The 22270-nt window shown below is 35.5% G+C and overlaps 1 pseudogene; it reads right to left on the bottom strand.

The window, feature by feature from the left end:
* Positions 1 to 14061: 14061 nt before the first annotated feature.
* On the bottom strand, positions 14062 to 14115 carry LOC132674658 (U5 spliceosomal RNA; annotated as a pseudogene).
* Positions 14116 to 22270: the final 8155 nt, after the last annotated feature.

The following is a 22270-nucleotide window of genomic DNA, read 5'->3' on the forward strand; positions in this document are numbered from 1 at the left end:
AATTTTTAGAAATCATATGATTTAAATTATTCTAATTCAATTTGTATTTTGGCATTGGCTACATCTAAGTTGACTTGGACATTTAGGTTTGTTTTTTTGTTTTTGTTTTTGTTTTTTGGTTTGATTTGGTTTGGTTTTGGTTTCTCTTTTACTTTTTGCTACCCACCATCTGATCCCCCTTCCTGGGTTTGCAAACTCCCAAAATGAAAATTCCAGATACTTACTTTTTCAGAATCTCAGCAGCTGGTAGCCTCAGCTCAGGCACATGAAATGATAGTGAGGTAGAAAATACATATTTATTTATTGGGGCGCCTGGGTGGCTCAGTCGGTTAAGCGGCCGACTTCGGCTCAGGTCATGATCTCGCAGTCCGTGACTTCAAGCCCCGCGTCGGGCTCTGTGCTGACAGCCCAGAGCCTGGAGCCTGTTTCAGATTCTGTGTCTCCCTCTCTCTGACCCTCCCCCATTCATGCTCTGTCTCTCTCTGTCTCAAAAATAAAATAAATGTTAAAAAAAAATAATAAAAAAAAAGAAAATACATATTTATCTTCTAAGATCATGAAAGACAATTGATGCAATCCAGACATTTCCTTAATGAGATACTATATAAAATACCAATATTATTTGACCTATGTCTATATGTCTCTGTTACCTTGAGTCAGATTTTAAAACTCATGGTGAAATAATTCCCATTATAGTCAAGAATAAGAAGTTTATATTCTGTGACTGCTATTACTCATCAATGTTTAGGAGAAATTTACAGCTGTGATATAGGTATAAAAATTTTCTATATTAAAAAATAAGAAAGTTGTTAAATTAGTGATCTAACTTACACTTCAAGAAACTAAAAGAAGGGGCACCTGGGTGGCTCAATCAGTTAAGTGTCCGACTTTGGCTTAGCTCATGATCTCACAGTTCATGTGTTTGGGCCCCACATCTGGCTTTGTGCAGACAGTGTGGAGCCTGCTTTAGATTCTCTGTCTCCCTCTCTGTCTCTCTGCCCTCCCTCACTCCTACTGTCTCTCAAAAATAAACATTTAAAAACAATTTAACAGCAACAACAAAAAACTAAAGGAAAAAAGAAAAAAAAGCAAACTGAATCCAAAGCAAACAAAAGGAAGAAAATAATAAAAATCAGAGTGGAATTGAATGACATAAAAAATACAAAAACAATAGAGAAAAATCAATGAAACCATAAGTTAGTTCTTTGAAAAGATCAACAGAATTGACAAAACCCTAGCTAACAAATTTGTATGCTAACAAATTATATAACTCAAATGAAATAGAAAAATTTCTAGAGATTCCTAGAAAGAAAAGTGAAATGGAAAAATCAAATAAGACAAACTATGGAGGAGCACCTGGCTGGCTCAGTCTATGGAGCATATGACTCTTGATCTCAGGGTTGTAAGTTCGAGTCCCATACTGGGTGTAGAGATTACCTAAAAACAAAATCTTAAAAAAAGAGAGAGAAAGTATGGAAACTGACTGGAGAAGAAATAGAGTATCTGAAAAGACCTGTAACAAGTGAAGTGACTGAATTAGTAATTTAAAAACTTCACTTAAAGAAAAGCCTGGATATACAAGACTTTACTGGAGAATTCCACTGAACAGTTAAAGAAAATTTAATACCATTCTTTCATAATTATTCAAAAAAAAAAATGAAAGAGAAAGGAAAACTTACCAACTCTTTCTTTGAGGCCAGTATTACTCTGATACCAAAACCAGACAAAGTCAGTATGAAAAGAAAAACTCTAATGTCTCTTAAGAATCTTGATGCAAAAATCAACAACAAATTCAACAGCACATAAAAAGAATTATACACCATGTCCAGGTGAGATTTACATATGAAAATCAATTAATGCAATTCACCACATTAATAAAATAAAGGACAGAAATCACATGGCAATAATCTGAATATATGCAGAAAAAGCATTTAGTAAAACTATCTCTTGGTAAAATCACTCAACACATTAGGAATAGAAGGGGTATGAGAGGGACTGTTAATGAGCGTTGGATTTCTTTTTGGGGTGATGAAAATGTTCTAAAATTAGGGTGTGGTGATGGTTTCACAATTTTGAAAATATACTAAAAACTACTGAATTATGTACTTAAATGAGTGAATTTTATGGCATGTAAATTATATTTCAATAAAGCTGTTAAATATCCATGTCTAAGTAGCAATTTATGTCTAAATAGCAATCATTAGGTAAATATAATGTAATAAAAAGGTTTCCATATACAAAATATGTAAGAATAAGCTGTAGCAAAAATGGACAAAATATATATGAAGAAAGATTTAAATGGCTACTGAGAGACATAAAAAAGATAATCCTTTTGTATAATAAAATCCACTATTATGAATTTGTTATTTTGCCCAAATTAACATTTGAGGCTACCAATAGAAAATACTAACATGGCATGTAGGCAAGAAGTTAATTTGATTCTCAGATTTATTTTAAAATTTAAAATGTGGCCAAAATATCAGAAAAAAAGTATAAGACAGAATTAACCTACTAGCTCTCAAACGATATCATAGAACCATAACAGTACCATTGTTTATATGGAACATATTAGGGTCCAAATAGCCTCAAAAGCCTCAAAAACATATGGAACTTTGGTTTCTACATTGGTTTACTAAGCAAGCTGAAATCAGAATGAGAAAGCAGGAGGGAAATTTATTTTTATCCTATTACTGTCTTTAACTCATTCCATCAGATTTTTCTCCCACTCCTGAATTCATTTATTCAGTATTTTATAAATATATACTGTGGCTCCACCATGAGCCAAACACATTCCTAAGTTCTGGGTGATAGCACTGAACAAAACAGGCAAAATAACCTCCATTCCTAAGATTTATATTCTACTTTAGGGACACAGACACTAAACAAAACAAATAAGAAAGTTTATAGAAGGTTAAACGTGATAAGTATAGTGGAATAAGATAAAAGAAATGAAGAGGATAGGGAGAGCTAAAATAGAAAGGTTTTAAATATGTGGTCTAAAAGAGGATATTTAAACAGACACTTGAAGAAAGTATAAAGATAAGCCCTGTGGATATCTGGGGAAGCTTCTCCCAGTCACAGCAACCAGCAAGTGCAGAGCATGAGATGGATGTTTGCCGGAGGCATTTGAAACTAGAACAAACTGGGGGAAGAGGGATTGATAGGAGATGAGGTCAGAGAAACAACAATAATCCACTGAAGCATAAGGGCTCCAGCTCACACAAACACCCCTCATCTCCTATATCCTACCTTATATAGCACGTAGCTGCTTTTCTTGGGGTCACCTGGCCCCGACAAATAGATGTCTTTCAAAAGAGCTCTAGCCCAGTTGCCTTCTATAGCATTCACTTGGTTCATGAGAAAACTCAGGACCTCCGCCCTGTCAAACTCAGGTAATACAGACTGCACCTACTCTTGTCACCTACTGTCTTGTCACCTAGTTTTGCTCCTACTCTCTTGTCACCACCAGCTGCAGCCAGCTTTTCTTATGTGCTGTGTTCAAGTCAAGAGTCCAGCACCTTTACCATTCCTCACACTCTCCATGGACTTAGGTCAAAATCTCCCAAGAGCCATCACACCACACTTTATTCTGCTCTCCTGACAACACAAATGTCCATGAAATTCTGTAACTTGGCAAGTAGCCGAACAGGTATAAGATTTCCATTTCCCCTGCTGGCTGACATTCTGCTCTTTATGAGTGGCTCTCTTTCTCAAAGAGGACACTAGAAACACAAACAATTTTGACAGTTCAGTTCAAAGAAACCCTTGTTGAACAAGTCCCTGATCACTCATTACCTTACTCTTATTATGATCTTGGGATGATGATGAGCTAAGGATTGCAGAGTTGGTCTGACAACAACTATTACGAAGACTTGCATAGGTGGCTTAACATGGGTGGCCGTTATTTGAATATGGAGATATGTGCCCTGCACCATTTGCAGATATAACTTCTCAGCTGAGACTGGGTAGAATTTTATGTAACATCCTATTACAGTTAGCAAAGGCAGCAATTTAAATCAGTGGTTAAAAGATAGATTATTTAATAAATGGTATAAAGACATCTGGCTAGTTCTCTCTCTCTCCCTTTCTCTCCTGCTCCCCCCAAACACACACACACACACACACACACACACACACACACACATTTCTAAGATACCCAAAGATTTACATGTTAAAAAATGAAACAGCAAAGTACTAGAAAATGGATACATGTTACAACATGGAGGAACCTCAAAAAAGTGTACTAAGCAAAAGAAACCAACCACAAAATACCACATGTTGCTGGATTCCATTTATATGAAAAATCCAGACAAGGAAAATCTGTGGAGACAGAAAGGTGAGTAGTGGTTGACAAAACTACAGGGAGTAGTGTCTACAAATAGGCATAAGGTTTCTTTTTGGGGTGATACAAATGTTCCAAAATTAGGTTGTAAGGATGGTTGTCCAACTCTGTAAATTTTTAAAAAGTCATTGAATTATACACATAAAATAAATAGATTTTTGGTATGCACTTCCATAAAGCAGTTTTTTAAAAGTATTAGAAAAAAAACTTGAAGAAGTATGCCTTCCTAAGTATGACACAGCACCAGAAGTTATTTTTAAAAGTTACAAATTTAACTACACAATAATCTAAAATTCTTCTTTGACAAAAATTATAAAATGTCAAAAGATAAATGAAAAACTGGAAAAGAGAATCCAGTCAGGATTCAGGGCAAGAAACAGAAACTGTTTGAGGAATATTAAGAAGAAAGCAACTTGGTGAAGTAAAGTATGTATTTACAATGGCATTAGAAGGTGAAGGAATGACGGGGCGCCTGGGTGGCTCAGTCAGTTAAGCTTTCGGCTCTTGATTTCGGCTCTAGGTCATGATCTCTCAGTGTGAAAGTGAAATAGAGCCCCATGTTGGGCTCTACACTAACAGCATGGAGCCTTCTTGGGATTCTCTCTCCACCCCCACCCTTGTCCCTTCTGTGCTATCACTCTCTCTCACTCTCACTCTCACTCAAAAATAAATAAATAAAAATTTAAAAAAAGAAGGTGGAGGAATGAGCCGGAGGCTGGAATCATCAGCAGTCATCCCAAGAACACTGTTCCATTGTCCCACCAGAGATAGTTTTACCTCCAAAACTACCACTGTGAACAACCGAGAGCACACCACTGTAGCTGGAACTCAGGGATCAGGGAGATAGGGTCAGGAAGCTGCAACAACTATTTCTTAAAGACACAAAGCTGGCACACCAACACTGGAACATGAAGTTTACCTGTTAATCCTAGCACAAGTGCCTCTCACCACCCACAAAATTGGCAAATAGGCCTGGAAATACGGGATTCCACTGTGTCTGCCACCAAAACAGCCCCTTTTCATTGAGAAGATAAGGAATAGCCAATACTGTGTATAAACCTCACATTTCCATAATTTTACTTAAAAGCAAAATCCAGTCAAAATGTCAGGAGACTGAATACAGATTCACTGTTAACTGTTTCCCCCAAATCTCATCAAACACCCCTAACTGCAATACCAATTTACTATAGAAGCACGGCTATAAGGTGCTCTGGAAACATAGCTATTAGTTTTCTTATAGTTGCAGAAAAGAAGGCATCCTAGAGAGAGGGGGAATAGAAGTAAGTAAACCAGTCCACATTATCACTTGTAAACATGTATAACAACCAGTGGCTCATCCTTCAGTGTGTAAAGAGATCTTATGAGTCAATAAACAAAAGATGAAAATAAATACAAAGTTCCCAAGAAAACAGATAGAGATCTTTTATAAACATGTAAAACAGCACTCAGGATCACTCATAATAAATAAATGCAAATTAAAAATATAGCATTCTACCTCTCAGATTTTAAAATATCAACATAATTGAATTGAAGAGAGGTTATGGAAAAAACTATCTCTGGAGGGCAATTGGTGATATCTATTAGAATTCAAAGTGCACTTATGCCATGGTTATCAATTCTAGGAATTATTACTGGGTACATATAAGTGTGTTTGCAAAGACGTATGTACAAGGCTATTTACTGAAGTACTATTTATAATATCAAATACTGAAAACAAACCTAACATCCATAAAATGAAGTGTAGTAAGTCCTAACATGGAATGCCTGGAAAATATATTGTTAAATTAAAGAAGCAAGAAAGCAGAATGGTATGTGTAGCTAGTCATCATTCACACACATAGAAAATGGACAGATAATTATATATATATGATTGTATAGGAAGAAAACATTTTTTAATAATAGTTATTGCCTCTACGTAAAGCAACTATAGGCCTGTATATAAGGGGTGGGACAGAACCTATTAATTGTATCATATGATATTTGAATTGTTTCCATGTGCATTTATTATCTGTGCAAAAATACAGAAAATTTAAAATATAAGACACAGGTACCCATAAAATTAGTGCAAAAAAGGAAAGCTATAGCACATTATAAATTTCTCATTATATGTTTTTTTTAGTGAACTCCTGTCAGCCATGCCAAAATATTATGAGATTGACAGTTACTTTTGCTTATGCCTCCTGGTACTGATACACAGTTTGTAGAAGTATTGTCTGTTAAATAAAACACTAAGATAAAAGATTGTATTCTTGGGATCATTTGGGATCACTTAACAATTTTTTTAAACTACAAAGGTAATTTATAGGCTCATTTGCTAAAAACTCTAGAGGTACTGCTAGATTCACCTGAGTTTGATCAGAATTCTGTTTCCTTTCTCTGCTGTTTTCTTGACTCTTCTAGTTTTCTATTACCTTCTCTATTATCTTTATTCTCAAGTCTCCATTCCTTAAATTAGCTAACAGGCTTCATTCAGCTCCAGGTAATACCATCCAGAAGACAAAAGAATTTGCTGTGCTCAACGTGTAGGCACAAGTCCTGGACTTTAAGATGAGTGGGGTAACATAAGTCATACATCCCTCCTTGAGCCAATCACTGTAGCAAAAAGATGACATTCTACTGATTAACTTCAGGCAATCAGTGCTCATCCATAGATTTTCAAAATGGTGTCAACCTAACCAAAAGCACATTCCTGTTTTTATAATCCAAATACACAATAAATACTAAGTAAATACTTTGTTGTTGTGAGGGAAGGGTAGGAAAGGAGCCACAATATTCACTAATGTATTATTTATTTATTTTTAGGTTGCTTCCAGTGAAACACTTTTTTTGGAAAATGTAGGATTTTAATACAGGTGGTGTGCTTATTTTCCATTGCTGGAAATTTATGTAGTCACCTTCTTTCTTTCCAACCTAGGGCAGAACACCAAGTCAAAGCCTGAGAGTTAGAGGGAAGAGAGTTTTCTCACCTGGACTATAATAATGGTAATAATACCTACCTCACAGATCTGCTCTAGGAATAAACCAATACATATAAAATGTTAGACTAGTTTCTAGTATATTACAACTACTGAAAAATAGCTACCAATATCTTTTTATTTTTATTTATTTATTTTTTTAATGTTTATTTTTGAGAGAGACAGAGACAGAATGCAAGTGGGTTAGGGGAAGAGAGAGAGGGAGACACAGAATCCAAAGCAGGCTCCAGGCTCTGAGCTGTCAGCACAGATCGCGATGCCGGACTTGTACTCACGAACTGCAAGATCATGACCTGAGCCGAAGTCAGAAGCTCAACCGACTGAGCCACCCAGGTGCCCCAGCTACCAATATCTTTTTAAACATGATTATTCATCCACAAACATGGCAGAAATGTTAGGCTTGTCTGACTTACCTAACAAAGATTTTCAAGTAGCCTTGACAAAGATGCTTCAACAAGCAATTACAAACACACTTGAAACAAATGAAAGAATTAGAAACTTTCAGCAAAAAAGCCTAAGATATAAAAAAGACCCAAATAAATATTTTAGAACTAAAATAAAAATACAAAAGCTGAAGTAAAAAATTTAATGGATGTATTTAACAGCAGAATTGGTAGAAAAAAAGGAAAGAATCAGTTAACTGGAAGACGAAAGAATACCAATCAATCAATGTTAATAACAGAGAGACAATAAATTGAAAAATAAAAGTGAACAGAGCCTCAGGCCTGTGGGATTATAAGAAAAACTGTAACATGTCCTCAGAGTGTAGGAAGGAGAGAAGAGAGAGGTCAAGATTTAAAAAGTACAGGAGAGATAATGGCTGAAAACTTCCCAAATTCAGCAAGAGAAATAACTCTACAGAATTAAGAATCTGAGAATATTACCAACAGGATAAATTCAAGGAATTCCATGCCAAGATACATTACAATTATACATCTGAAAACTAAAGACAAAGAAAAAATGTTGAAAGCAGCAAGAAAAACATTTCCCACAGGGGAAAGACAATTGGAATAGCAGCAAATTTCTCACCAGCAAATGGAAGCCAGAAAAAAGTGGCACAGTATTTTTCAAGTGCTAAAAGGAAAAGACAATAAATTTATAATCCTATACCTAGTGAAAATATCCTTCAATAGTGGAAGGGAAATCAGGACATGTTTAATTTTTTTTTTAATTGTTTAACGTTTGTTCATTTTTGAGAGACAGAGGGTGTGCAGGGGAGGGACAGAGAGAGAGGGAGACACAGAATGTGAAGCAGGCTCCAGGCTCTGAGCTGCCAGCACAAAGCCCTACTCGGGGCTCGAATTCACCAACCCTGAGATCATGACCTGTGCCAAAGTTGGATGCTTAACCAACTGAGCCACCCAAGTGCCCCTAATTTTTTTTAATGTTTATTTATTTTTGAGAGAGAGAGAGAGAGAGAGAGAGAGAGAGCGCAAGCAGGGGAGGAGCACAGAGAGGGGGAGACACAGAATCCGAAGCAGCTCCAGGCTCTGAGCTGTCAGCATAGAGCCTGATACAGGGCTCAAATTCACTGACCATGAGGTCATGACCTGAGCTGAAGAAGGGCGCTTTATTGACTGAGCCACCCTGGCACCCCCAGTACATCTTTAGATGAGGTTAAAGTACAAAAATTTGTTACAAGTAAATCTACCCTAAATTAATGGCTAAAGGAAGTGATCTATACAGAAATAGAATAATAAATGAGGGAACCTTATAAAATCAGAAAGGAAGAAACAAATGATAAGCAATATGAATAAATGCAATAGGCTTTTCCTCTCCTCTTGAATTTCTTAAAGTATGTTTGATATGAACCAAAGTTATAACACTGCATGATGTGGTTCTAAATGTATGTAAAATACATTTTTTTAACGTTTATTTATTTTTGAGACAGAGAGAGAGCATGAACGGGGGAGGGTCAGAGAGAGAGGGAGACACAGAATCCGAAGCAGGCTCCAGGCTCTGAGGAGTCAGCACAGAGCCCGACGCGGGGCTCAAACTCACGGACCGCGAGATCGTGACCTGAACCGAAGTCGGACGCTTAACTGACTGAGCCACCCAGGCGCCCCTGAATTTTTAAGATCGTTATATTATAAATGAGTGAAGGTCAAGGTATAAAAAGGTTTTTTGTACTTCAATCAAACTGGTAAAATGATGACACCATTATACTGGGATAAATGATATATACATAATGTAATATCCAGAGCAACCACTCAACACCATACAAAGAGAGAATTTCAAAAATACTCTCTTCAAAGGAGATTCTAAAAAATGTTAAAGTAACTCTTAAAGAAGCATTAAAAAAACAAAAAATAGAACAAACAAAACAAAAATTTAAATGGCAGACTGAAGCCCTAATATATAAATACATGACATTTTAAAAGTTGAAATACACCAGTTAAAAGACAGATTGTCAGAGTGGATTATACACATTGCTAGTTGGAATGTAAAATGGTCACTCTGCCAAAATAGTTTGAGAATTCCTTTACAAACTAAGTATGTAGTTTTCAAAAGACCAAGAATATTCACTCCTGGGCTATGAATGCTTGTAGTAGTTTTATTTAGAACAGCCCAAAATTGGTGACTTTCTAGAAACCATCAAGATGTCCTTGAACGGGTGAATGGTTAAACAGTGGTACATCAATAACATGGAATACTACACACAATAAAAAAGGGAGAAAGCTGTTGATACATTCAAAACCCTGAATGAATCCTCAGAAAAAATATGCTGAGATTAAAAAATCCAGTTCCAAAAGGTACATACGACATGATTTCATATATGTATAGCATTCTTAAAATGAGGAAGATAGAGAATATTAGAGGTTGCCAATGGTTGAAGGAGTAGGGGTGGAGCTTTAACAAGACAACATGTAAGTGGTACCCTGGTTGTAATATAGTACTATAGTTTTACAAAATATTACCACTTTTGGATTTTTCAAATCTGATAGATGAGAAGTGGGTATCTCAGAACAATTTAAATTCTTATTTCTTTTATTATATATAGAGCTGGCAAGTTTATCATATGCCTGAGAATTAAAAAATATTTTTTTCTTGTATGCTCTACTCATATTCCTTGCGCATTTTCTTAGACAGGTTCTGGTCTTTTTCCCCTTTGATTTGTGGATTTCATGGTATATGATATAAATGGAAACATCTTTTAAAAAAATTTTTGTGTCCTTCGATTTTTCTTTCTTTTTTTGTTGTTTACAATGAGAAAAATTTTGAGTGTAGTCAAATTTATTAATCATTTCTTGTTCTATATATTGAGTAATTATTAGAAAATATCTTCTATACTCGTTACAAAAGAATTAATCTACGCTTTCTTCTAGTTTATGTGTGGTCTTCATTTTATTATAGTTAGAACTGATCTATTGTGGAATTTATTGTAGTGTGAAAGTGAGGTACCAATATGATTTTATCTTTTCTTAAATGGCCAACCAGTTATACCAACAACAATTGCAGGCAGTCTCATTATTCATGGTTCAAATATGTATGGATTTCACCACAGTTCAGTTAAATAACACTTTTCCTCAATAACATAGTTCAAATTTCATTTATCACATTATATTAGCGGTGGATGATTATATACAGTACAAACTTTGCTGCAAACTCTTCATTTTGTAAATGACTATGTAAATAACAGATGCACATCGTGATTAGTGACAAATCACGCTCCTTCTTTCAGAGGCTATTGGTAATAAGGTCACTGTGTATCTATTATTCTGCTTATGGACAGACAGTAAAGCATGTAGTTGTGTTGCCTTCTTATCTCCCAGTGATAAATTCATGTGGCACTTTACAAAAATAGACAATCAAGAGAGAGTTGCTCAACAAGGATAAAAGTATGCTAAAGAAATAAAAATGATAACACTACAAGTAAATTTGAATCAAACATAAATGCATTTATAGAAGAAACAGTTGACTGGGAATGGTAACACTTCTGCTCTCTGAGAGACTGTATATGCAGCCACATGTTCCTGGTGATGGACATGAGGAACGGAGTTCTGATGAAAACATGAAGATGTCTCTGAGGAAGTCATGCTAGCAAAAGAAGACAAAAAATCATACTAGAACTCTCAAGGATTTCTCATAACATAGAAAGTGCAAAGGATAAAATTGTGGAAGCTGATCCAAGCTTAGAAAGGAGTAGCTCAAGTTTCCAAGACCTAAAAAAGGCACAATCTCTGTTTCATAAATCATATGACAACAAGAAGAAGACAAACACTGTTAAAACTACTCTTGGGGAGCCTGGGTGGCTCAGTTGGTTAAGTGTCCGGCTTTGACTCAGGTCACAGTTTGTGGGTTCAAGCCCCACGTCGGGGTCTGTTCTGACAGCTCAGAGCCTGGAGCCTGTTTCAGATTCTGTGTCTCCCCCAACCCCCCTCTGCCATTCTCCTGCTTGTGCTGTCTCTCAAAAATAAACAAATAAACATTTTTTAAAAAGTTCTTGATAAATTTTTATAAAGAAATAAAAAATTTTCATTCTTTTTTAAAGAAATATTTATTTATTTGGGGTGAGAGGGAGAGGGCAGAGAAAGGGAGAGAGAGAATCCCAAATGAGCTTCGGGCTGTCAGTGTGGAGCCCAGTGGGGGCTCAGTCTCATGACACTGAGGTCATAACCTGAGCTGAAATCAGGAGTCAGGCACTTAACTGACTGAGCCACCCAGGTGCCCTAGAATACTTTCATTCTCAATGTCTCTAATGTATTTTTAATTTTATTTATTTATTTTGAGAGAGAGAGAGAGAGAGAGAGAGAGAGAGAGAAGGGAAGGGGCAGAGAGATAGGGGGACAGAGGATCTGAAGTGGGCTGTGTGCAGTCAGCAGAAAGCCTGATCTGGGCCTCAAACTCAGGACCTGTGAAATCATGACATGAGCAGAAGTAGATCGCTTAACTGACCGAGCTACCCAGGCGCGCCCCTAAATGTCTCTAATGTTTTTTTAAATGTTTATTTATTATTGAGAGAGAGACAGACAGAGCATGAGCATGGGAGGGGCAGAGAGAGGGGGAGATACAGAATCTGAAGCAGGTTCCAGGCTCCGAGCTGTCAGCACAGAGCTTGACGCGGAGCTTGAAATCACAAACTGCGAGATCATGACCAGAGCCGAAGTTGGATGCTTTATGGACTGAGCCACCCAAACACCCCTCTAATGTTTTAAATTAGAGTGTACTAATTAGAGTGTACACTAAATTAGAGTGTAATAAACATTAGTCTTACCATTTCTAAATTTTCCTATACATTTATGATCTACATGGAAGGAAGTTATGGTGCTTTAACAAGAATGTTGAAAGACCATAGAACAATTATAATTTTCTCATTAACTATTAAGATTGTTTTACATGATGTCAGCTTGCATAGTCATTTTCTATGTTCTTATACCATCATGCAGTGTTAGATCCACCTGTAATTTCCCTGTATTTTCCCCAGGGATTTGAGAAGCCCCCTTATATCATACACTACATTTCTGCATGTACTTGGGTCTATTATTGGAATTCCTATTCTATTCCATTTGATCTGTCCCTTCATGCATCAACACACATTTTAAATTATAGAGGCAAGCTCATTGGTGTTGTTAACTTCTTTCCCAAGGTTTTCTGGCTTTTATAAGCAATCCTGCTTTAGAATACAGAAACATTTTTACTTCTTCCTTTCAGTCCACATGTCTTTTAATTCCTCTCCTTGCCTTATTATAATGGCTAGGACTTTCAGTACAATTTTTCATCATCAAATTGATGAGAGTAAGCATTATTGCCTTGTTCAATATTAGAGAGAAGAAATTCAGTATTTGAATGTTAAGTATGATGTTAGCTGTAGGGATCCCCTCCACCCTTCATACATGCTCTTTATCAGATTAAGGAAGTTTCCATCTTTACTGAGGTTGCTGAGAATTTGTATTATGAATTTCTATTTTCTTGACTATTCTTGCTGGGTTTTTTTTCCATATCAATTAAATAATCTAGTTCAAAACATTTTTTGAATTTTATTATAATTGTGTTACTTTATAAATTAACTGAGAACTGATACTTTTATGATGTTAAGTCTTTCTGTTCAAAAACTTAATGATTCAGTCTTTATTCAAGTAAAGTTTGTAATTTTAGTAATGTTTTAAAAGTTCTGTTAAGGTATTTTTATATTGTGGCTTTGCCTAGATATTTTAACTATTTTTCTTCCTATTCTGAATGGGGCCTTTCTTATATTTCTAACAGATTATTGTTTATATACATGGAGACCCTATTAATTTCCTATTAATTTTAAACTCTTCTACTTTGCTAAATTCTTGTACATTTTAACACTTTTTTTCTCATAGACTCTTCTGGATTTTCCAAAAATCCAATCCTATCTTATTACCTACTAATAATACTAGTTTTACCTTTTGCTTTCTGCTTTTTGCCCTGTAATTGTTTTTTTCTTTTCTTTTTTTTTCCCCCTAACTGCATTAGCTAATATTTTCAATATGGTGTCTACTAGTGGTGCTGATAGTAGATGTCCTTGTATTATTCTTTAATTTTGTTGGGAGGTCTCTAGTGTCTCCCCATAAAGTAAAATGCTGGATTTTGGATTGTGATATAAAATTTGTTGAAAATGTCATCTGATGCAGCTGCTCTCGAAAACAGTGTGGAGGTTCCTCAAAAAATTAAAACTAGATCTACCCTATGACCCAGCAATAGCACTGCTAGGAATTTACCCAAGGGATACAGGAGTGCTGATGCATAGGGGCACTTGTACCCCAATGTTTATAGCAGCACTCTCTCCACGGAAATCTTTAGTAAAAGGCGAAAGATTTATGCGATTTGAAAAGAAACCAGAGCATATATATAGCAGCACTCTCAACAATAGCCAAATTATGGAAAGAGCCCAAATGTCCATCAACTGATGAATGGATAATTGTGGTTTATATACACAATGGAATACTACTTGGCAATGAGAAAGAATGAAATATGGCCTTTTGTAGCAACGTGGATGGAACTGGAGAGTGTTATGCTAAGTGAAATAAGTCATACAGAGAAAGACAGATATCATATGTGGTTACTCTTATGTGGATCCTGAGACACTTAACAGAAGTCCGTGGGGGAGGGGAAAAAAAAAAAAAAAAAAAAGAGGTTAGAGAGGGAGGGAGCCAAAACATAAGAGACTCTTAAAAACTGAGAACAAACTGAGGGTTGTTGGGGTGTGGGAAGGAGGGGAAGGGTGGGTGTTGGGTACTGAGGAGAGCACCTGTTGGGATGAGCACTGGGTGTTATATGGAAACCAATTTGACAATAAATTTCATATTAAAAAAAAAAACCACTTCTGGTGGTATTAAGTATCATCTGATAGTTAAAACAAATCAATAAAAAATGTCATCTGGGTTCTTTTTTCTTTTATAATTAATCAGTTTGGTTTTAAGGTGAGTTTCAGGGAGACTTTTTAAACCACTGCTACCATGATGATATCACAGAAAGTTCCTCAACGTTTACATTTTATTTAGTAAGAGAACAGAGAAAGAGAGAAACAGAGAGTGGGAGAGACCAGGCAGAGATGTATTTCCTCTGTGACTAGAGACAAATGACTCTAGTGAGGAGAATGCTTGCCTGAAGGAGACAGAAGTCTTGTTCAATCTGTTAATAGAAGATAAACCACTAGAGTGCTGTTAATGTGTGCAGCAAGTTAGCTCTGGAAGATGCAACATGACAGGAAAATCCCTATAAGCAAATATGAAGTACATCACTGGGAAATTGACCAAGAGCTAATATTAAAAATTCTGTCTGTAGATCACTCTAAGAGCTCATTTGATGCACTAGGTAGCCTCGGGATTAAATTGACCACATGTGAAAGAATTCGAGTCCTTTATCTTTGGAGTCATACTCCAGGCTCAATTGAGGCTCAGTGATAAGTAAGTAAGTTATTTTTTTTTTTTTATTTTTTTTACATTTATTTATTTTTGAGAAACAGAGTGAGACAAAGCGTGAGCAGGGGAGGGGCAGAGAGAGGACACACAGAATCTGAAGCAGGCTCCAGGCTCTGAGCAAGCAGTCAGCACAGAGCCTGATGCGGGGCTCGAACCCACAGACTGTGAGATCATGACCTGAGCCGAAGTCGGACGCTCAACCAACTGAGCCACCCAGGTGCCCCAGTAAGTAAGTTATTTTAAATCAACTAAAAAGCATTCAGTGAGATTAATTTTTCATTTCTTCAAACTGTGTACCTGTTCACTCCAGACAATTTTGACTTCTTACATGTTAGTACTTCAACCTAGTGGAAATACTTTCTTATCAGAACTAAAATTCCTAGTTCTAATGCTCTTTCGTTGGGAACATTTTCAGAGGATACATAACTTATGCAATACTATACTAACCATCAAAACTCCAACTTTTAAAAGGATGGCAAATATCTCAAAGGCAAATGTAAGAAATAAACCTCCAGAAAATACTATAGTTAGTGGGAAGAAGAGATTGAGGAAGAAATAACATTTGTTTTCAAAACAAAAGGGTTACTTACTATTCAGATAGACATTTGCAGTTTTTCATTAATTCCTACTGAGTTAATAAACCCAAAAAACCAAGATGTTGAATCACAGAAAAAATTTATTTTGGCTTCAGCACCCACCCAGGTCATTCTGAGATTCCAACTGCACCATACCTCATGCAGGCAGATTGCTGTTCATCCACTTAGATAAAGGGATGTACCCACAAAGGAGAAAAACCTATCTCTTCTGCATCACACGATAACAAATGTATTTTCAGTGCCTTCTGTATTTACCTAAATTCAAAGTTGAATTATAGTTCCTGTTAACCTGTTGAAGTTCAATCAGTTCTTTATAATTTTCAGATAAGTTTTAGAAATGCTGATTTTGAGAATTGAGTTTTTATTTTTATGTATGTTTTTATTTTTTATTTTATATTTATATCTTATATTTTTATATATGTTTATTTTTTTATATTTTTATATATGTTTTTATTTTATATTTTTATTGAGTTTTTATTTTTTATATATAGGCATGGTATTGATTCAACCATCCAATTAATTAGCTTTTCTTGAGGAAAATAATAGTATAAGTCTATAAAGTTCTAATAACAATTTCAACACTAGGAATTTTTCTCTGAATATCATACAGCCCAGTTTATCAAACATGAAAATACCTAAGAACTAAAATATATGGTTATCTTTATTGCTTGGATATTAAATAAAGCCTCTGCCAATTAGAATGAAGGTTGATTGAGGGGTGACTACTAGATATTTGGAGAGGTCCAAGGAAGTATGCAGGGAAACTCCATTTTGACCTGATAAGCCATGCAAACCAGGAAAATGGCTCCTTCCAGGATTGTCATCTCAGGGACCACTTTGCAAATGCAAGAGAGTTTGCCAGACAGCTGTTCCTGAAAGCTAAGTTTTTATTTTACTGTTTCCTATTTTTGTTTAGTGGAAAAATCTCCTAGACAATCAAATATTTGTGCTGGAATTTTTTCTTGTTCTGGCTCTGCCAGACACAAAAGCCGAGAAAACATTTTATTTGTTTGCTCCACAGGAGCCATTATAGATGGCTAAATGGCAACACTGAACTATATGAAAAAACAAAAGCAGAAAGCATAATTAGTTTATGAGATAAAGGAAAGGGAGAAGGAGAGAAAGAAAGTGAGAAAGAAAAAAATGAAAATAAATAAATCTTTGTTTCAGGTAGTTCATCATTGTGTAACTTGAGGACAGTCACATATTCAAAAAAATTTATCTAGTTAGTTATTCTTTTTCAAGTTTTTATTAAATTCCAGTCAATTAACATACAGTGGTATATTAGTTTCAGGTGTACAATACAGTGACTCAAAATTCCATACATCACTCAGTACTTATCACAACAAACGCCCTCCTTAATACCCATCACCCATTTAACACCCACCCCCTGTCTACCTCCCCTCCAGCAACCCCCAGTTTGTTCTCTATAGTTAAAAGTCTGTTTTACGGTTTTCAGATCTTTTTTTCCCTATGTATCCATATGGTTTCTTTCTTAAATTCTCCATATGAGTGAAATTACCTGGTATTTGTCTTTACAAAAGACAAGATTTCATTCTTTTCTCTTTTTTTTTTGGCTGAATACTATTAATACTATTCATATATATATGTGAATATACATATAGCACATCTTCTTTATCCATTCATCAATTAATGGACACTTGGACTGCTTCCATAATTTGGGTATTGTAAATAATGCTGCTATAAACACAGAGGTGTATGTTTTGTATTCTTTGGGTAAATACCCAGTGATGCAATTGCTTCATCATAGGGTAGATCTATTGTTAACTTTTTGAGGAACCTCCATGCTGTTTTCCAGAGTGGTTGCGCCTGTTTGCATTCCTACCAATAGTGCAATAGTGCACATCCTTACCAACAACCTGTTGTTTCTTGTGTTTTTGATTTTAGCCATTCTGACAGGTGTGAAGGGATATCTTACTGTAGTTTTGATTTGCATTTCCCTGATCATAAGTGATGATGAACATCTCTTCATGTATCTGTTGACCAACTGTAGGTCTTCTTTGGAAAAATGTCTGTTCATGTCTGCTGCTCAGTTTTAAATTGGATTATTTGGGTTTTGGGTGTTGAGTTTTACAAGTTCCTCATATATTTTGGCTACTAACCCTCTGTCAGATATGTCATTTGCAAATATCTTCTCCCATTTGTAGGTTGCCCTTTAGTTTTGTTGATTGTTTTCTTTTCTGTTGTATTTTTATTTGTTGTAGTCCCAATAGTTTATTTTTGCTTTTGTTTCCCTTGCCCCAGGAGACATATCTAGAAAAAAGTTGCTACAGCCAATGTCAAAGAAGTTACTGCCTGTGTTCTCTTCTGGAATTTTTATGGTTTAGGATTTCATATTTAGGTTTTTAATGCCTTTTGAATTTACTTTAGTGTATGGTTAAGAAAGTGGTCCAGTGTCATTTTCTTTGTATGTTGCTGTACAGTTTTCCCGAAAGAAAGAAATATAAACGTATCACTAAAGGAAATCAGCAAACCATAAAAGCAAGAAGGACAAAAAAGGATCAGAGAAAATCTTTAGAAACAACCACAAACAAATAACAAAATGACAATAAATACATATCTATCAATGATTCCTTTGAATGTAAATGGACTAAACATTTTAATCAAAAGATATAGGGTGTCAGAATGGATTAAAAAAAAACAAGACCCATCTATAGGCTGCCTACAAGAGACTCATTTTAAACCCAAAGACACCTGTAGATTGCAAGTGAGGGGATGGAAAAATATCATGCAAATGGATATCAAAAGAAAGCTGGAGTAACAATACTTATATCAGACAAAATAGACTTACTACAAAAACTACAACAGAAGACAGAGGGGTGCTGTGTAATAATAAAGGGCACAAGCCAACAAGAAGATACAATTGTAAATACTTGTACGCCCAACATGGAAGGACTAAAATACACAAAGCAGGTAAAAACAAACATAAAAGAAGTAATTTATAATAATACAATAATAGGGGCCTTTAACACCCCACTTACATCAGTGGACAGATCATCCAAACAGAAAATCAACAAGGAAACAGTGTGAAGGAAACTGATCAGACTGGATCAGATGGATCTAACAGATATATTCACAATATTCCATCCTAAAACAGAAGAATACACACTCTTTTTCAAGTGCACACAGAACATCCTCCAGAATAGATCACATATTAGGCCACAAAACAAGTCTCAACATAAGAAGATCAAAGTGATACCATGCATTTTTCTGACCACAATGCAATGAAACTAGATGTTAACCACAAGAAAAAATCTGCAAAGACCCCATGGTCTCCAAGACTACATGGAGGTTAAATAACATGCTACTAAACAATGAATGGGTCAACCAAGAAATAAAAGAAGAGATTAAAAAGTACATAGAAACAAATATTCAAAAATTTAAAATCTTATTAAGTAGTCACCTTTGCAAGAAAATGTTTTTTTTCTCATTGTGCTCTTATTTTTTTTTTTTTTAATTTTAAAAATTTTATTTAATTCCAGTATGGTTAACATATATTGTGCCTATCTGTAATAGATTCCTACTTTGGATTGAGACAGTAGAAAATATAACCATGTGTTAGTAAAACATATACACACACAACAGCAACAACAAAGAAACAGTCTCTTCTTTGAGCCTGAGTGGCTCAGTCAGTTAAGCATCTGATTTCAGCTCAGGACATGATCTCACAGTTCGTGGGTTCAAGCCCTGCATCGGGCTCTGTGCTGACACCTCAGAGCTTGGAGCCTGCTTCAGATTCTGTGTCTCCCTCTCTCCCTGCTCCTCTCCTGCTTATGCTTTCTCTCTCAAAAATAAGTAAACCTTAAAAAAAAGTTTCTCATATACGCAATTCTCAAAATTGTTAGATAAATATTCTGAGGCTCTAAGTATATGATGTTATTATCATCTGGTATAGAAAATTAATATTTTTCTAAACTGTATTATTTCAAGAAGAGTACAGTTTTGTGTCTACATCATTCTACACTATTTGATAGGAAGAAAAATAGTTTGTGTTAGGATTTTTAAAAATCTATATATCAAGTTTGGAGCCTTTTTTTTGGAAGTATTCCATTAAATAAAATAGAAACCCCTGAGATCTGGGGAATAATGCATGTGGGAGTGGGGAAGGAGGCTCCTAGGAGTTGCCAATGAGTATTACTCATCAAGAGTACTCTCCTAATTTGAAAGTTGCCAAAAGAAGTCTATTGGAAGAATATCTCCACCCATGTGCTTAGAATTTTAAACAGAGGGTTAGTGTGAGGAAATGTGAAAGGGGTCTCCCAGATAAAATGAAAAATAGAGGAACACCTTTAGGAAAATCATGGAAAGATAGTGCAATGAAAGATGGAACATAAAAGAAATCTCTTCCTTTCTCTACAGACCTATGGGATTATGACAAAGGAGTTCCATGTAGGATTTCATTTGAGAAAAAGGAATATCAGCTACTATGATTGAGAAAACATTGGATTAGACAGAATTCATGGTCTCTTTCAATTATAAAATATGTAAGAGTAGAATGTTTATTGTAATAATATTCATTGTAGTGAAAAATGTTGTGCCCTGGGCAAAACTTCATGGGAGAGAGAGAGAGACAGAAAGAGAGAGATATCAGGAAAATGGGAACACATCAATACTTATCTCCTAGGCTTTTCAAAAAGTTAGACACACATGTCCTCTTCAACAGCTCTTGTCAAGCCTCAGTTTCTCTGCCTGGTGGGTATCTGGCTTTGTTTATGGCCCATCAGTTGGCCAATGGGAAACTACCCTCTGAGACTAGCTGCTCCCCTATTCATATAATCAAGTCTGTATCATTGTGCAAATCTTTCAGGAACATTGTTTCAGCAACAAATCTGCAGGAATTTGAGAAGTTAGAGAAACAAATAGAGTAATAATACCATAATTTTTTAAACCCCACAGAAAAAGGAAAAGACTAACCAAGAAAATACTATGATGGTTTTCTTGGAGACTGAAGGGAAGTCTGACATTCTGATGTTCTAACCCAGATAAAGCAGCAAGTAGTTAATAGTTGTCAGTTGAAGGGAAAAACCCAACAACAGTGTTATCTATTTTAATGGACACCTTCCGTTTCCTTTTTTCACCCAGGCATGGTTCCTGTCTTTTAAAGGAGGAAATTTGGTCATCCATGGACTAATACATCATGAAATTCTTCCTGTCAGACTTTATGTGGAAATAGGGTCTGCCAATTTGGCTTGTGGTTTTATGCTTACATAGAATCTTCTGCAGAAACTCATTCTTTGCTTATCAAAGACAAATTCTAACAGGCATTGTTGTCCTGTCAAACCTTTTATTCCCCTCATGACTGCTTAAGAGATACCTCTAAACTCAAATTTGAAGACTCAAAATTTATCATCTATTTTTTTCTACTCTCTTGTATCCCTGCCCCACAGGTATTCAGGTTCCTTTATGAGGGAGGTATTCTGATTCTAGATTTTCTAGGATCCTATGTCTAAGATCCTATGTCTTTCTATTGATTCACCTTCTCATAGGCATTTTAAAGTTGCTGTGGTTTCTATCTCTGTGGTCAAACATCTTTTGTTGCCCTTTTCTTTTACAACCCTGATTATGATATCCTAAGTGGCATCCTTCTAATAGTAGTTAATTCTTTATAAAATATTAATGTCTTCATCCTTCCAGATTGTGAACTCCTTCTGTCCTAGAATATTGACATTAATTATGTGAATGATAGCGCATTCAGGTAGGAAAATATCTTTAAAATATACAACTCTCAAAAAGTCACTCAAAGTATTCACCAAATGCTATGATGGATCTTACTAAGATTATACCTGAGTTTTACTGATAGGAATCCATTGTGGTGGATTAACTTTGTTCTAAGTTATCTCTAATAACTTAGTGTTTCTGACCAAACTAAAGGAATTATCTGGCAAATATTCAGCTTATATAGAGACTATAAAATTTTAATTTGAGTGACTTCCTTCCCCAAATGCACTCTTGTCCAAAATTAGCCAATTTAGTTGTCCTCATAATTTAATTTTTCATTCAAAGTGCAGGAGTTTTATTTACTTTACTAGTATAAAAATCTAATTGATGTATTTTTGTTTTCTTTTTTCTGGAATTTAAGCTTCTATATATTTGCTAAGGTACCATAGGAATGGCATCAGGAAAGGTATTAAGGAAAGGTATTAAGCCAAGTGAAAGATTTCCAGATTTCCACGGGCAAGATATATTACCTATGTATATACACAGGCAGATGGGCTTGGCCTAATCTCCCCAAATCCACTCTAGAAAGAGGGGTTATTGCATTACTTAGTCACCCTCAATTCTCATCAAAGACTCACTAGTAACAGTTGTTGGCATAAGAAATCACCCAAAGCAAAAAGTCCATCCTGTAAGTGTGACTTCATCGGGGATTTACATATATAGCAACAAAGTCAGAACTTACTTCTTATTTACTCACATTCATTTAGTTCATTTCATCCAAGTAGTTCAAAG

Source organism: Panthera onca, chromosome A2 (genome assembly GCF_046562875.1).
Source record: "Panthera onca isolate mPanOnc1 chromosome A2, mPanOnc1 haplotype 2, whole genome shotgun sequence".
Classification (NCBI taxonomy): domain Eukaryota; kingdom Metazoa; phylum Chordata; class Mammalia; order Carnivora; family Felidae; genus Panthera; species Panthera onca.